Below are 16,418 nucleotides of genomic sequence, written 5' to 3'. Positions count from 1 at the left end.
GAAGGCGTACACTGTTCTCAATTTTGGTTTACCATCTCCTAGAAGAAAGACAGATCTCGATAGATGATTCGGCTATGTAAGTTCGCATGAATCCTGTCAAGACACCTAGTAGAGGTGGAACAACAACTTCATCTTGTCCACAAAGACACATGCGGAAGTATCTCGACATGACTCTCCACAGATGTATCCAACCCATAGATTTATTGCATGCCTTCTCGTACGCTTCAAGGGTCTTACTTCATTTTCCAAGCGTCCCGACTCAACGGGAATCCCTACTCTTATATCAAACTGGGGACTAATTAACAAATAATCGTGCGTCACATACATGTATGGCCAACAGGAGGTGGCCCAAACATCTAGTTTTCAGATAATAAATTTAGCAACGATCAACGCAAGAGTCTCAAAAGATCGGGACACACAAGACCATTCAACTCCTCAAAACCACATCATTATAATTTATAAATTAGGGACTAAGAGACTAGAGATCGGCCTTCAAAATAGTGAACGAAACTTATTTGTGACTCAATATATCAAAGTCTCCCCTCTTTTCAGCCTCGTTGAATCTGTCACAGTTATCATGCTCTCTGCAATCAGGCGACTATGTTCCGGATCCTGACTAAATATACGAAGATTCAAATCTGAATATTTTCATTTGTTTTAGGGTTTTATACGCGTGCATCCGTACTAGGGTTTGCAATAGGTTTAAAGAGGAGTCTACAGTTTCCACTCTACTCAGACGCGGCTCATACTTTATCCACATAACTCGACGAACTAGGAAAATGGGTGGATAATTCAATAACACACCCTTGATTAGAAATACACGTTTATGTCTCTCCTATCACGTGTTAAAATGGCATGATGTTTCAAAATACGATCTAAGAGATATCATCAAAACACTTGAAGGAATTGGCTGTTGAATCTCTGGATTCCCGAGTTCAACTTCACATATGTTTACTACTGACTAAAGAAGCTCGAAATTTATCTTTGTCACTACTATATGAAAGTTGAGTCTCTTTTGTTCGATAGTTAGGGTCAACCACTGAAATCGGACGTCAAACGAAGTTTCTACAATATCCGGAGTGAAGATCGCGCAAAGAAGGACCTCCTACTACGAATTTTACTTAGAGTTTTCATCCACTCGCACAACAACAGAGCCAGCTAGGGTTCGCAAAAATTAATAACTCATGAGGGTCTTCTTCCTTTACAAGATGGGTACAAAAAAGGTCCAGAAAAGGAAAATATCAACCCTGAAGAATAGAGGCCCCTAAAGAAAATATCTTTCTTCATGTTCGTCCGCTTCGCTTTGGCCTCTGCATCTCGAGCCGACTGTTTATCATGTTCCATCTCTTCATCTACCATGTTTCATTCCAAATTAAGAAACTCTCTAAAATACGAGGACCTGAACTCAACTCACCCTGACGGATCCTGACAGAATTGAGCCTCTCGCAATCACCTCACATTGAAAGTAAAGATTCTCAGGGGACTTCACCAAGCTTCCTAGGTTTACAAGATCATCAGAAGCAAGACCGTTCAGAGTTATTATTCTCATGATACAATCCATCGGTAAGTGTTTCATCCGAAGTAAAGATATGGGTTCTATGAAATTACCCTCATGCCGGTCAGTTGTCTCTGCACCCGAATCTCTTCCTGAAATCCCTTTGAAATTGTTGAAGCCTGCCTCATCCGCATTCTGCCAATATCTAACTCGTTCTCACCATGAAGGGGACTCTACAAACAAAGAGAAGATCAGATAAGGATTCAAAGTTCAAACTACATAAATTAAAATCAAGGGAGAAATAACAAACGAATACGGTTTTATTTACATGAAGACCAGTCTTTTCCCCTAAAACCTTGTCCCAATACAATCTCTTCAATCCTTGTCTTCTCCTAATCCCTTCAACCCTAACCTCATGCCTAGAGTCTTATCCTTATCAAGGAATCCATCTCACATCTCATTGGATGCTCACATATTTGTTTGAGTCCATATTTTCTATGGAGAATCAAAATAAGACATGCTTTTTCGTAACTAAGAGTAAAAAATGTATAAGCACGCCACAGACGCGTTTTGGCTCAAGGGGATCAAATTCACGACCTATAACAAGCTAGGGAAGGTTAATTAGGTCATAAAACTCCAAAGGCCGTTTCCTAAGAGTCTCAATACATCAAGAGTTCAAACGCAACAAGGACTCCTTTCGAAAACATATATTCGCACGTTCCAGCGCAAAGACTTGAAAAATGATGACAATTCATAAGGAGTTTCGGGGTACTTTCTGAAGAAAATGTGTTCCAATATGTATTCCAAACAATATAACAAAAGGGAGATTCAAAAGGACAAACTAGCTAGGAGATGTGGTCCCAACACCGAAGTAAGTGCAATATGAAAACTCCTGAATTTTTTATACGAGATTTCTGAAGTTAAAGGTATGCATGGATTTGATTGGCCGGACGAACTCGGAATCGAGCCATTCTTTTTGTGTTATAAAGCCTATCTTATTTTATTTTGAAGTTGGGGTTAGGGACACAAATAGGAGTCCATATAAAGATTTTACATCCATTCTCTCTAAGTGTCTCAAGTATGAAGTTTTATGACGAACACCTAAACGAAGAGAATCCTTGACAAATATGACTACTTCTATTCATTCAATGGTCAAAATAATATGAATATATGAAAATATGATCGAAGATGACTCAATGGGGAACGAAGGATGGGTATCTACAACAGCAAACTCAAGATGATAAGTACTTCTGTTAACTTCTATGTCATCAGTTTGAAGAGTAGTATCGTTTTGAAAGAAGAACAAGACTACCATCGAAGCAAAAATAAGATGTGATCGTTTGTAAAAATTCATGCCATGTTTGGAATTCTTGGATCAGGATTTAATTGCAAGCATTAAGTGTAACGAAAGGGTTTCTTGTAAAACTAATTCAACTTCAAGCAGAAAGAGGAATATGACTCCGCCAAGGAAACCCAAGTCACCTAGTTGTCCAAATTAAGCCAAAAACGTTTTTAGTCTCTCTTCATGTGTGGTCAGCCTCACGCGATGGATTCCACTCGGATCTTTTCTCTCCCTCATGAGCACAAGAGCAGACAAAATTAGGGTTTTGACAAACATAATCCTGATTTGAGACTTTTCTCAATATTCATAAAAAGAGGATTTCATCAAAAGAGCCAGGAAAGTCTTCAAGTACTCACATCCATGCCTCTATATAATAGTCACTCAAATCCTTTCCATCTTATGAAGGCATCAGAAACGCTATATATAAAGGCTTTAGAAATTTTGAAGAAAACAAAAGAAGTTTGACTCGAATCAGGAAACCAACTTCCAAAAAGAGTCTAGGACGTGTTCTAATTGTTTCTATCCTTACCCAAGTAAATCACAATTCATGCCGAAGTTTCTCCACATCCTTAAACGCAGATTTATTAAGAAAAAAGGCATACGTAAACACATAAGTGCCACTAGTTCGATATTTTGGCTATTTTGAAGAAAAGGGGATTTTGCCAAGAGAAGTGATCAAGTTGTTATCCTATCATGGAACCAAACCCATACACACGGTTTTCAAGTTACCTCAGCCTCCAATGCATCCAACTAGATTTCAAGCCAAGCAAGGAAAGGAGTTTTAAGAGAAGTTAAAGGAATTCAACTAAAACAAGGAATTCTACTCTGAATAAAATTCGTGGAATATACTGGACCAGTTTTTAAACCTAGAACACGTCCAAAATAATTCTAGTTTTAATTTGATTTCAAAAGGGAAGCCTTGAAGCAAAAGCAAAAGGAGTTAGATCTAAAAGAGGAAATCAAAAGAATTTGGGTCAAATAAGGAAACCGAGGTTTTTTTTCTCCTTCCAAAATTCCTCCAAGCCGTGTCCAAGCCTTTCCTATGCGTGGGAATAGTTTTCTAGGACAATGGGACGTCACTCATTCCCTCAAAATTTTTCCGAGGGATCAAAAGTCGAAGAGAATTAGGGTTTTGAGGAAAATTTCCCCAATTTGGCTCAAATAAGGAAACCAAGGTCTTTTCTACTTCCAAAACTCTTCCAAGTCGTGGACAACCCCTTTTCATGCGTGAGGACACTCTCCTTGGTGAATGCCTAACTCTCTCAAACATGAGACTAACTCTCTCCCGTGTAGCCTACTGATTTTTCCCACTCCTTAGGGATATTTATACAGCAAACTCACTAGTCAAAACCGTGCACAACACTTGCACACGCATGGAACAACCATGTGTACCATCAGGTAGTTTCCATAACCGCCATCTTGCTTTTCCAACTGCCACCTTTTATGTTGTCAAGCCAACATATGCCACACCTGTTCTTGGTGGTTATGAACACCCCACATGGTTATAAACTTCCTTTATAACCATTCTATCTTGTCTCACTTCATTGGAATGCTCGCAAAGCCAATAACCAACTCCTAACCGTCACTTGAGCCGTATTCCACACTTGTTGTGCCATACTGGATTCTGTCTTGCACCAATGTTCAGCTCTCTTGGCCCTATATGGTTATCATTCCAAACTCATGAATGGAAAATCCTTATGCTTTAAACATCGAGGCAGCTCCTTAAGCTCACTCTAGTTACTCATGCGTCATATATGCTTCACTTTGCCAATTAGCTTGACAACAACAATGCAACTCCTGCATTACCAGCTTGTTTACATTATTCAACCTTTGTCCATCCTTGAACTAATTCATAGACTAATCCTTAGTCTATTCTACATGCTGCATCATCCTTGAGTTTGGGATAACTCAATTCCACGGACATGCCAACATGCCACCTCGCATGTTGCATGTTGCATCTTGCAACTTTGGCCTAGTCTTTCCTTCTAATTAATGAAGCTTCATTGTGTCGGCCAATAGCTTAATTACTTAGCCAAATTCATTTACAATGTAGTGCCACTCTTGCACTTCATTGTCCCTGCGGGGTTATACCATTCTCGGCAATTGACAGTCTACGCAGTGTCGCGCCATCCTGGCTGCACACTGACTTGGCCTGCAACTCTGTAAAGCGTAATCATTATGCGCCACTTGCATACTTGTTATAGACTTCCCCCACCCAATCTGTTCAACGTCCTCGTTGAATGCAACCAAGTACACTCAATATACTTGTTCTTCGGCCTTGTACACTTTCGAGCCACTCTCAGAATTCAGCAAACTTGTTTGGCCCTCATTCTTGCCAACTCTTTCTGCCTAGTACCAGATGCCATCACTTAGCTTACTGCCTTGTCATTGATCCTGCTGACTTGTATTGTTGTTGTCACGTTGCGCATACGTTCCAACTCTGCCTCAAGTCGCATATCAATACTAAAATGCAAACTGAAATTCTCCTTATCCAATTCCCTGAATTGTACTTGAACTTCGCATGAATCATTTCTGCCTAAGTGTGCACAAGTAATGATTCCTCCCAACTGATCACAACGATCATTTCCATAGTCTTTTGCCTTTATTTTTTGACTTTAGTTGCACCACTCAACATAACAATACTTATACAAAACTTGGCCTCATTCTTCAATCATAGGCGCCTACGCCAAATCATTCCATGCCTTAAGGTATGCACTCTATGACTTCATACCACTCTTGGTATACGCCAAAACCTATATCCTTTGCTGCACTTTGCAAACTTCAGGACTTTCACTAGATTTGGCCCCCAAATCATATTGCAAACTCCACCTTTTTGAACTTGCATCATATGTATGCCAAAAGAACCCGCACCTTGCTGTTCTTTGCATGCATTTTCCCAACATCATGATTGAAATGCATGACTCTGGTATAGTCATGACTTAGGGTACCCGTTATATCACACCATCTCTTTAGACCAGGCATCCTCTTTACGCGCCTTTGAAACCAGCACTTTAAGCATCGCTTTCTCTTTCAAACTGCTACACTTTAATGTGGCGGAAAAACAACATCTTGTTCATCCAAACTATGAGTTACTCTTAACTCATATACTTTATGGACTTACATCTTCATTCTTTTTGCGTTACTCCATGCATTCGCCGCCAAATTCCTTCGCACTTCCACATAACTCCCAACAGCAAACTCGACTATGCCACCAACTCTCACCCCTTTCACTTTCAGCGTCTTCTATTGCATATTTTGGCTTAATCTGCTATGTAGCATCTTCCACGTGAACTGGCTTTACTTTGAACGAAAGAGACAACACTTTCATCTCAAATACCCTCATTCACTACTACCTTACATAGATAAACAATTCCCAACACCAAGGTCCACTCGACCCAAACTGAAAGTATACTCAAACTTGAGAAAATATTTGCGCCAACTGATTGCAACTTGTAAGATCTAACAAGTCTTGCAATACTGACTTCATCTTCGCTTCTAAGCAACAAAGGAAGCGAGACAGCACCTACTGTCCCCAATGTAGCAATTCACTTTTCCACATGCACTCTTCCAACTATCAACGTTCGTATGCCACTCCCATAACTAAGCAAACTATAATTGACAATTAGTTGAATACTCCTTTTAGACTGATGCTTACCATTTTGCTTTAGCTTTTATGAATATTTCTTCAATAATGGCCACATGCCATCTTTATGCATCACCACTACTTTGTCTTTCTTCTCCATGCATCTACAATTTGACTAACTTGCATTTCTTCACGCATTATGCATTCTGGCCATGCACAAATCTCATTTGGCGCATGCTACTGTTGCATACATGCTATGCCAATTAGCATCCAAATCTTGACACAAACTTGTGTACCTTTGCACAACTGGAACAGACTTAACTTTGTAATTCTTAGCATCACCATAGAACTCAGCAAAGTTATATCACTCAATGACTTCCGTGGATAAATACTATGGACAATCTCAACAAGGCTATAATCCTTGCAAATGAGGCGCCACTGCCTACGTTCCATGAAGCAAGAATGCTGCATTCTTCTTCAAACTTGGAACTCATTTTTACTGCCCATGCACAACTGGAAACTCTTGTCTTTCCCCTTCTCCAAAATAAGCTTTGTAGCAGTACTGATTTGTAGTTGACAAGAACATCCGCTTTTGGTTATGATCATATGTAGGTCTTTGGACACCCTTGTCCAAGCATACTGATCCCACTCATAAACCAGGTGCAAGCACACTCCTTGTTCTCATTTAGCATCAACAAAGAACTCTTTGCAAACGCAAGACCGTGGTGTATCGGTTTTCTCCTAACTTGCACTTATTTCTTTAACCTTTTAATAAGCTTTATGCTAGATAAGAATTGGCGATCCAATCCTTATTTTATGGCATCACGTTGCCACAAACATGCTGATTCACAATCAGACTTTGCACTACCACTAAGGTACATGCATTCAAGAGATATAACTTTAATCTTCCACCAACTGGCTACGATGAAAACACCTTCCATCTATCGTATAGACATGTTTTTCATCTACTTTTCCACTACAAAGGCCATCAACATCTTTGTATTCAGGAATTTTGGCATAATTCCCATTACAACAGGTAACGTACTCGCTACTGATAACACTACGAAAGAATGCATTCCAAATGCATAATATTCGCATACTTGTGAGAAACATGGAGTTTAACACCTGACTTGCACCATAGAAGTCCGCATACTCCTTAGTTTGTCATGCCATCACTTGAAAACCCGGTTTTCAATGACTCTCACATGTTCATCTAACACTTTGGGTAGGAATTCAGGCACCTTTGCCATGAACTTTCTTGGCATGTTTCTACTTCAAGCTTCAAAGTTCATTCCAATTGATCTTTCCACACAATACCAACTTCTTCTAGTCTCCATACTAGAGAAACCCAAACAATTCCTCACTGAATTCGAAAAACAAATGACACCAACTTGAGTAAAAAGAGAGAAAAATCAGCAACTGTGTCCCCTAACACAGCTCTGATACCTGCTGTCACACGCCCATTTAATCGCCTAAAATTTTCATGGGACATGACCGGCAATGATTGTGGTTCAGTGATTCAACATCACCCAAAATCATTCAGCCTTGCATACTTGCATCTAAGTACGCATCTGCCTTCACTCATAAGGCTTTGCACAACGGAAGTCTTTTCTTCTTTCTCTCTAACTCTTTATGCCCCCATAAGCATAAGATGTTCTGCCATGTACTTAATCAATTCTCATACAACATCAGCAGCATAATGAACACAAAGGATACTGCAACAAACCCATTTTATTGCACTAAAAAGATATTACAAAACTCGTCCATCACATGGACAAAAAACAGGCCATTCACCCTCTTGGTGAATGCCTAACTCTCTCAAACATGAGACTAACTCTCTCCCGTGTAGCCTATTGATTTTTCCCACTCCTTAGTACTATTTATACAGCAAACTCACTATCCAAAACCGTGCATAACACTTGCACACGCATGGAACAGCCATGTGTCCCATCAGGTAGTTTCCATAACTGCCAGCTTGCTTTTCCAACTGCCACCTTTTGTGTTGTCAAGCCAACAGATGCCACACCTATTCTTGGTGTTTATGAACACCCCACATGGTTATAAACTTCCTTTATAACCGTTCTATCTTGTCTCACTTCATTGGCATGCTCTCAAAGCCAATAACCAACTCTTAACCGTCACTTGAGCCGTGTTGCACACTTGCCGTGCCATACTGGATTCTGTCTTGCACCAACGTTCATCTCTCTTGGCCCTACATTTTTATCATTCCAAAATCATGCACGGACAATCCTTATGCTTCAAACATCGAGGCCATCTCCTTAATCTCACTCTAGTTACTCATGCGTCATATATGCTTCACTTTGCCAATTAGCTTGACAACAGCAATACAACTCCTGCATTACCAAGTTGTTTGCATTATTCAAGATTTGGCCAGCCTTGAACTAATGCATATATTAATCGTTAGTCTATTCTACATGCTTGCATCATCCTTGAGTTTGGGCCAACTCAATTCCACGGACATGCCAACATGCCACATGCCAACATGCCACCTCACATGTTGCATGTTGCATCTTGCAAATTTGGCCTAGTTTTGCCTTCTAATTAATGAAGCTTCATTGTGTCGGAAAATAGCTTCATTACTTAGCCAAATGCATTTACAATATAGTGCCACTCTTGCACTTCATTGGCCCCGCGGGGTTATACCATTCTCGGAACTTGACAGTCTACGCAGTGTCGCGCCATCCTGGCTGCACACTGACATGGCCTGCAACTCTGTAACGCGTAATCATTGTGCGCCACTTGCAACCCTGTTTTACCAGCCATGCCATCGTGCCAAAGGCATGCCATCCATGCCAGCCACGCCACTGTGCCAAAGGCATGCCAGCCACGCCACCGTGCCAAAGGCATGCCAGCCACGCCACGCCACCGTGCCAAAGGCATGCCAACCATTCCATCCACGCCACCGTGCCAAATGCATGCTAGCAATGCCAGCCACGCCACCGTGCCAAAGGCATGTCAGCCATGCCAGACACGCCACCGTGTCACAGGTATGCACCAGCCATGCCACCCACGCCACCGTGCCAAAGGTATGCACCATCCATGCCAGCCACGCCACCGTGCCAAAGTTATGCACTAGCCATGCCAGCCACGCCGCTGTGCCAAAGACATGCCAGCCATTCCAGCCACGCCACCGTGCCAAAGGCATGCCCACCATGCCAGCCACGCCACCGTGCCAAAGGTATGCCAGCCACGCCATCGTGCCAAGGGCATGCCAGCTACGCCACCGTGCCAAAGGCATGCCATCCATGCCAGCCACGCCACCGTGCCAAAGGTATGCCAGCCACGCCACCGTTCCAAAGGCATGCACCAGCCATGCCAGCCACGCCACCGTGCCAAAAGTATGCTTCAGCCATGCCAGCCACGCCACTGTGCCAAAGGCATGCCAGCTATGCTAGTGATATACACATTTTTGTGTCCGATTTGTCTCGATTCTATATATTGTTAGGGCTCATTTTTGTACTTATTATGGTGTTTTATTTATTTATAGGTATTTTTGGCTAATAAACATTTTGGAAAAAATTGGCTCGAAAAGTTGACAGAAAGCACCCGGAGGACACTTGCTATTCAGACCCCCAGCTTGGATAAGGGGAAACCCCAGGACACCCCTTAAGGAAGCTGCTAAAGGCACCCCTACTTTGGATAGGGGCGCCCTTTCTTCTTCACGGTTTCAAATCCAGAAAATTGGCGGGAAATATTTGGCAGTTTTGGTAATCGTGATTTGAAGGAGTTTGAGGTCGATTAAACCTATGATTTTCATAGGATAGACTCCTTATGGGTCTAGGAATCTAATATGGGTGTTTAAATCGATTATACTGGGCTCAATCGACGGATTTTTATCACAACAGAAATATATGGAAAGCCACGTGTGTGATCTGTTTTAGGGAATTTTAGAGAGATTAAAGTGTTGTAAACCTTCCCAAAGAGTTGTATCTATCTAAGTAAGAGTTTAGAATAAAAAGGAAAGCTCAGAAATGCGTAGAAATTCTAAAACTAGAAATTGCCGCAACTTTGCCGTGAAGAGAAGGAAAGAGATTTTGGAAGATTTGGGAGAGATTTAATCGGTATTTTTGATATAAATAGATGGCTTGCGTCATATAGAAGGGGTGTCGAGAGTTTTGGGACCTAAGGAGAGCCAGAGAAGAAGAAATCAGAGCTTTACCAAACTTTTTTTCTGCTGCTGCTGCTGCTGAAGAGGAACAACGCGAAGAACATTAACGCACGGGAAACAGTCGCAGAACAGTGTCGTTGTTTAACAGCTGAAGAAAATTAAGCTGTGCAGGACAGTCGTATTCTAGGGTCTTAAATTTATGATCCTGTAACAGTTGATTAGTAACGTATATCTTCAGTATTGCAACACCAACTGTAACGGTGACTTCTGTAACATCTATACACCGTTGCAGATCTGCTGTTTTATATATTCTCTTCAATAAAACCACCTTTTGAGCCATGATTTATTATTTTGAACCTGTTTTTGATATGAGGAGCTAAACCCCATTGCTGAGGCGATAGAGGAAGCTATTTTTCCAACAAAAAGCGGTACAATCTATTTAATTTAATTTATTGCAATTATTATTATGATTATTTTCCTTGGACTATTATTGAATATGATTTTTTTTGAATGATTGTGATCTATTTTGATGGAGTATGCTTAGTTTATAGACTCTTGATGCTTCATGCTTGGTATTTACAATTATTGCTTTTGAAAATCTACTTGTTGTAATAGTAAGAATCAAATTGAACAAGAAAATTGCATGAATATAAATATTGGATTAAATCACTTTGAATTTGGAAAATAGTGGAATCTTAGCCTCAGTGTTCTTTTAATATTGATATCAACTTTGATTGAGTTTGCTATAATTTTTAGTGAGTTTTCTATTTTAATATTAGAATTTAAGTCTAATTAATATCCTTCACAAGTCTGAGAATCGAACCACTTTTACCACTATCTACAAATCACATCAATTTTTGGTGCCGCGTACGCGGACTTGTTTTTAGGGTTTTAGATTTATTTATTTATTTTTTTTTTTTTTGTTTTTGTCCTTTTTTATGTTTTTGGGTATTGATCTTGTGTCTACAGGTTCTGGATCATAAAGAAAATTGAGCCAAGGAGTTTGGTGATTTCATAAAGACTTGGAGCTACAGATTAAAGCAAAAAGAACAGAAAATAAGACAATTTTATTTTAGACAATTTTAGTTTAGGGTTTGTTTATTTTATTTAAAAAAAATTGTATTAGGGTTTATTATTTTTGTAATTTGTCTTTATTTTTTTGGATTTTTGGACTTTTGGACTCTGGGACATTATTTTTTTTATCACCCTACGGAAGGTACTTTAAATATAAACTGTTTGCAGAGAAGGAGGACAATTACGATATTGTCTCTACACCTTGGGTTCGTACACCTTGGGTTCGTACACTAGACATCGGAGTCAGTGGCCCGAGTCGACTACAACCGATTCATCCCCCGTCTGGAACGAGAGGTAAGATTCTAAACACTCGTGAATCCCCTGTCAGCGAGTTACTGGACTCCTTCGTATGCATATATGTTGAGGACTGAATATAGACATTTATTTTTCTAGTAAAGGGCAAGGCCTGGCCATAAAATATAAGGGTTCAGATTTCATCACCGTTCTCTTCTTGCCCGCTTTAGGAACACGTAACCTACGCGAACCTAAGCCTAAAATTTTGACTAGAACGAGACCGATAGGGTAACGAGCTTAACAGGAAAGTCATTCGAAAAATATTGGTTACTCTTTTAAGCATACTTCGAAGTTATTGACGGTTTCTGTAAGTTGAATGCGTGACTGCGCCGCCTTGTAATACCGGTGAGGCCTTGGGTATCAAAGCTCCACCGAGCTTCCCTCGCCTCTATTCAACTTACGTTAACTCGGATTGATTCCAGAGGGGTTTGCTTAAATTGTAACGAATTCCCGTTGAAGGATTAGAAGCTGGTCTAGAAATAATCTAAGTGGAGCCATCATGCTTTTTGTTTGATAGAAATCAATAGATTTGATTTGGTTGAGTCGGCCTTGATCTGTGTTTGCTTACCCTTCCAATTTAGAAAATTCTATTGTATGCCTGAACGTAAAAGAGACGCACTAGGTAGATTTGTTAAAGAGAAACCTAGTAGTTCGAAGCGTCTCGATTACCTTAATCTAGAAAGTCCGACTTTTGAAGAGTCTGTTTTTTAACGTCCTTTGACTGAGGAGAGAATCCCTGTTGCTCCGATAGCGCCAGAAATGGCAACTTTGAAAGCTTTGTTGAATCCAACTAGGACTACTCGTCCTTCGTGTATTAAGTTAGCTGAAACGGAGGCACCCTATGAACTGAAACCTGGGACCTTACAGATGCTCCCAATCTTTTTAGGGAAAGAAAATGAAAACCCTTATTACCATGTTAGGGATTTTGAGGAAATTTGTAGTACTCTAAGAATTAGAGGCTTAGATGATGATGCTTTGAAACTTAGGTTATTCCCATTTTCCCTGAAAGATAAGGCCAAGTCGTGGCTGTATAGTTTGGACTCCGAGTCAATTGAGACATATGAACAACTTACATCTGCCTTTTTCAATAAGTTTTTCCCTAGGCACAAAACATCGTCTATTAGGACGCAAATATGCACATTTTCACAACAAGAGGGAGAATCTTTATATAGGTATTTGGAAAGGTTCAATGATTTATTATCCCAGTGTCCTCATCATGGTTTAGAAAAGGTTAGGCTAGTTCAGATCCTTTATGAGGGTTTAGATTACCACAACGACCATGGTTGAGTCTCTATGCACTGGTGGATTTGAAAACCAAACTGTTGATGCGGCGATGGAATTTTTTAATGAAATCGCCGAAAAAACCCAGCAATGGGAAAATAGTAGGGCACCCCAGAAAACAATTCTTTTAAGTAGAGGAAACGTTAATAGGGTAGAAGGAGGCTATGAATCAGATGCCAAAATTGCTGCTATAGCAAAAAGGTTAGAAGCCTTAGAAGTGGGCCAGACTAGTGGTAGAGTGGAGCCTTTTTGGGAAGGCCAGAATATTGAAGAGCAGGCCAATGCTCTTTATAATAACACTAGATTTGATAACCGTCAAAAGATTGACCCATATTCAGAAACCTATAATCCTGGTTGGAGAAACCATCCGAACCTTTCGTGGTCTAAGGGCCAAAGTCAAGGTCAGTTTAGTAATTCTAATGCTCCCCCAGGTTTTGGCTATACTAAGAATCCTTCAGGACTAGCTCAGTTTCAGAATCAGTCAGATAAGAAAATCCTAAGTTTAGAGGAATCTCTCGCCTTGTTAACTCAGCAAACTGCAAAATTTCAGTTATCCGTAGAACAGAGTCTACAAGCTAGTAACAGGATAGGACAAGAAAATAGTCAGGCTATTTCCGAGTTAAAAACCCAGGTTGGTCTGATAAGTGATTCTTTGAGAGAAAAAGGTAAGTTTCCTAGTCAAACACAACCCAACCCTAGAGGAGTTCATGAATTAGGTGCAAAACCATCGAATCAATTGAATGCGTTAGAACCCTTAGAAGTGGTAGAGTTGTAGACAATAAGGTAACCATGCCCGATAGTGAACATACTGTAGTTCACCCCTCAGGATCTCACCTCTCAGGACCAGTAGCTGAAGAGACTGATAAAGTTTCTGATGATGTGAATTCGGTTCCTGAAAGGTCTGATTTTAGCCTAGAGCCCCATTTCCTCAGCTATTAGTACCAACAAAGAAGGAATCGAACTTTAATGACATAGTGGAGGTTTTTAAGCAAGTTACCATAAACCTTCCCTTATTAGATGCAATTAGGAAATTCCTGCTTATGCCAAGTTCCTTAAGGATATGTGTACGCGAAAGCGAAAACTTAGCGTCCATAAGAAAGCCTTTTTAGCTAGTCACGTAAGTTCAATCATTCAGAACACCACAACTCCAAAGTACAAAGACCCAGGTTCTCCTACCATTGCTTGCACAATAGGTAACTTCCGGGTAGAAAAACTTTACTTGACTTAGGAGCCAGTGTGAACTTACTGCCATTCCATGTATACTTACAGCTAGGACTTGGTGAAATGAAACCTACTCAGATGACACTGCAGTTAGCTGATAGGTCTGTTAAAATCCCTCGAGGTGTTATCGAGGATGTTCTTATTGAGGTCGACAAGTTTATTTATCCAGTGGATTTCGTGGTCCTAGATACCCAACCTGTCCCTGACCCAGAGAACCAGATACCTGTGATTTTAGGTCGCCCATTTTTAGCTACGTCTAATGCGATCATTAACTGTCGAAATGGTGTGATGAGTTTATCTTTTGGTAATATGACTATGGAGATGAACATTTTTAATGTCAGTAAGCAACCTCATGAGCTAGATGACACATGTGTTGAGGAGGTGAACATGATAGAAGCCTTAGTTCAGGAGTCATTACCAAACATCTTGTCTGAAGACCCATTAGAAAGTTGTCTATCCCATTTTTTTAGATTTTGACGACGATAGCACTATTGAACAGGTGAATGCTCTATTAGATTCTACCCCTTGTTAGACACTGATAGATGGAAAGCTAGGTTCGAACCGTTACCAGTTTCTGAGACTACCCTAATTCCTTCTTTAGAAGAGCCCCCAAAGTTGGACCTTAAACCACTACCCGATACTCTAAAGTATGTGTTTTTAGGCCCATCTGAGACTTTACCTGTGATTGTAGCTTCCGATTTGGATAGTGATCAGGAAAGTAGGCTAGTAAATGTACTTCAAGACAATAAGGAAGCTTTAGGGTGGACTATAGCAGACATTAAGGGTATAAGTCCTACTGTGTGTATGCATCAGATTCATTTAGAGGAAGACTCCAAACCTTCTAGGGAGATGCAACGTCGACTGAACCCTAACATGAAAGAGGTAGTTCGAAAAGAGGTGCTTAAGTTGTTAGATGCGGGTATTATTTACCCAATTTCAGACAGTAAGTGGGTCAGCCCTGTTCAGGTTGTCCCCAAGAAATCAGGTATCACTGTAGTCCAGAATGATAATAATGAATTAATCCCAACCCGAGTGACCACGGGATGGCGTGTGTGTATTGACTATAGGAAATTGAACAAGGTCACAAGGAAGGATCACTTTCCCCTTCCTTTTATCGACCAAATGCTAGAGCGATTAGCTGGACATAGTCACTATTGCTTCTTAGATGGCTACTCCGGTTATAATCAGATCGTTATTGCCCCAGAAGACCAAGAGAAAAACCACTTTTACCTGTCCCTTTGGTACCTTTGCGTATAGACGCATGCCTTTCGGGCTATGTAATGCCCCTGCAACTTTTCAGCGTTGTATGATGAGCATATTTTCTGATATGGTAGAACGGTTCTTAGAGGTCTTTATGGATGATTTTTCAGTGTTTGGTTCATCTTTCGATGAGTGCTTGCATCATTTGACATTAGTGTTGACTAGGTGTAAGGAAAAAAATTTAGTGCTTAATTGGGAAAAATGCCATTTCATGGTTAAATCAGGAATTGTGTTAGGGCACATCGTCTCTTCAAAGGGTATAGAGGTAGACAAAGCCAAAGTTGACCTTATTAAGACTTTACAGGTCCCAAAAACCGTAAAAGATATTAGGTCATTCCTAGGGCATGCAGGTTTTTACCGTCGATTCATTAAGGATTTTAGCTTGATTTCTAGACCTCTTTGCAATTTGCTTGCAAAAGATGTTAAGTTTGTCTTTGATGATGCTTGTTTAGAGGCTTTTGAGAAGCTTAAAACTTTACTCACTACTGCCCCGATAGTCCAGGCACCTAACTGGAACCTACCCTTTGAGATTATGTGTGATTCTTCAGATTATGCTATAGGCGTCGTTTTAGGACAACGAGAAAACAAATTACTTCATGTGATTTATTATGCTAGCAAAACTCTGAATGATGCCCAAATGAACTACACAACTACCGAGAAGGAACTTTTAGCCATCGTGTTTGCCTTGGATAAGTTTAGGTCCTACCTATTAGGTTCTAAGATCATGATCTATACAGAT

General features: G+C 40.4%; 1 pseudogene; it reads right to left on the bottom strand.

Moving 5' to 3' along the window:
• Positions 1-13,040: 13,040 nt before the first annotated feature.
• On the bottom strand, positions 13,041-13,140 carry LOC113362396 (annotated as a pseudogene).
• Positions 13,141-16,418: the final 3,278 nt, after the last annotated feature.

Source organism: Papaver somniferum, chromosome 3, assembly GCF_003573695.1.
Source record: "Papaver somniferum cultivar HN1 chromosome 3, ASM357369v1, whole genome shotgun sequence".
Taxonomy (NCBI): Eukaryota; Viridiplantae; Streptophyta; class Magnoliopsida; order Ranunculales; family Papaveraceae; genus Papaver; species Papaver somniferum.
This window is presented reverse-complemented; position numbering and strand designations above follow the sequence as displayed.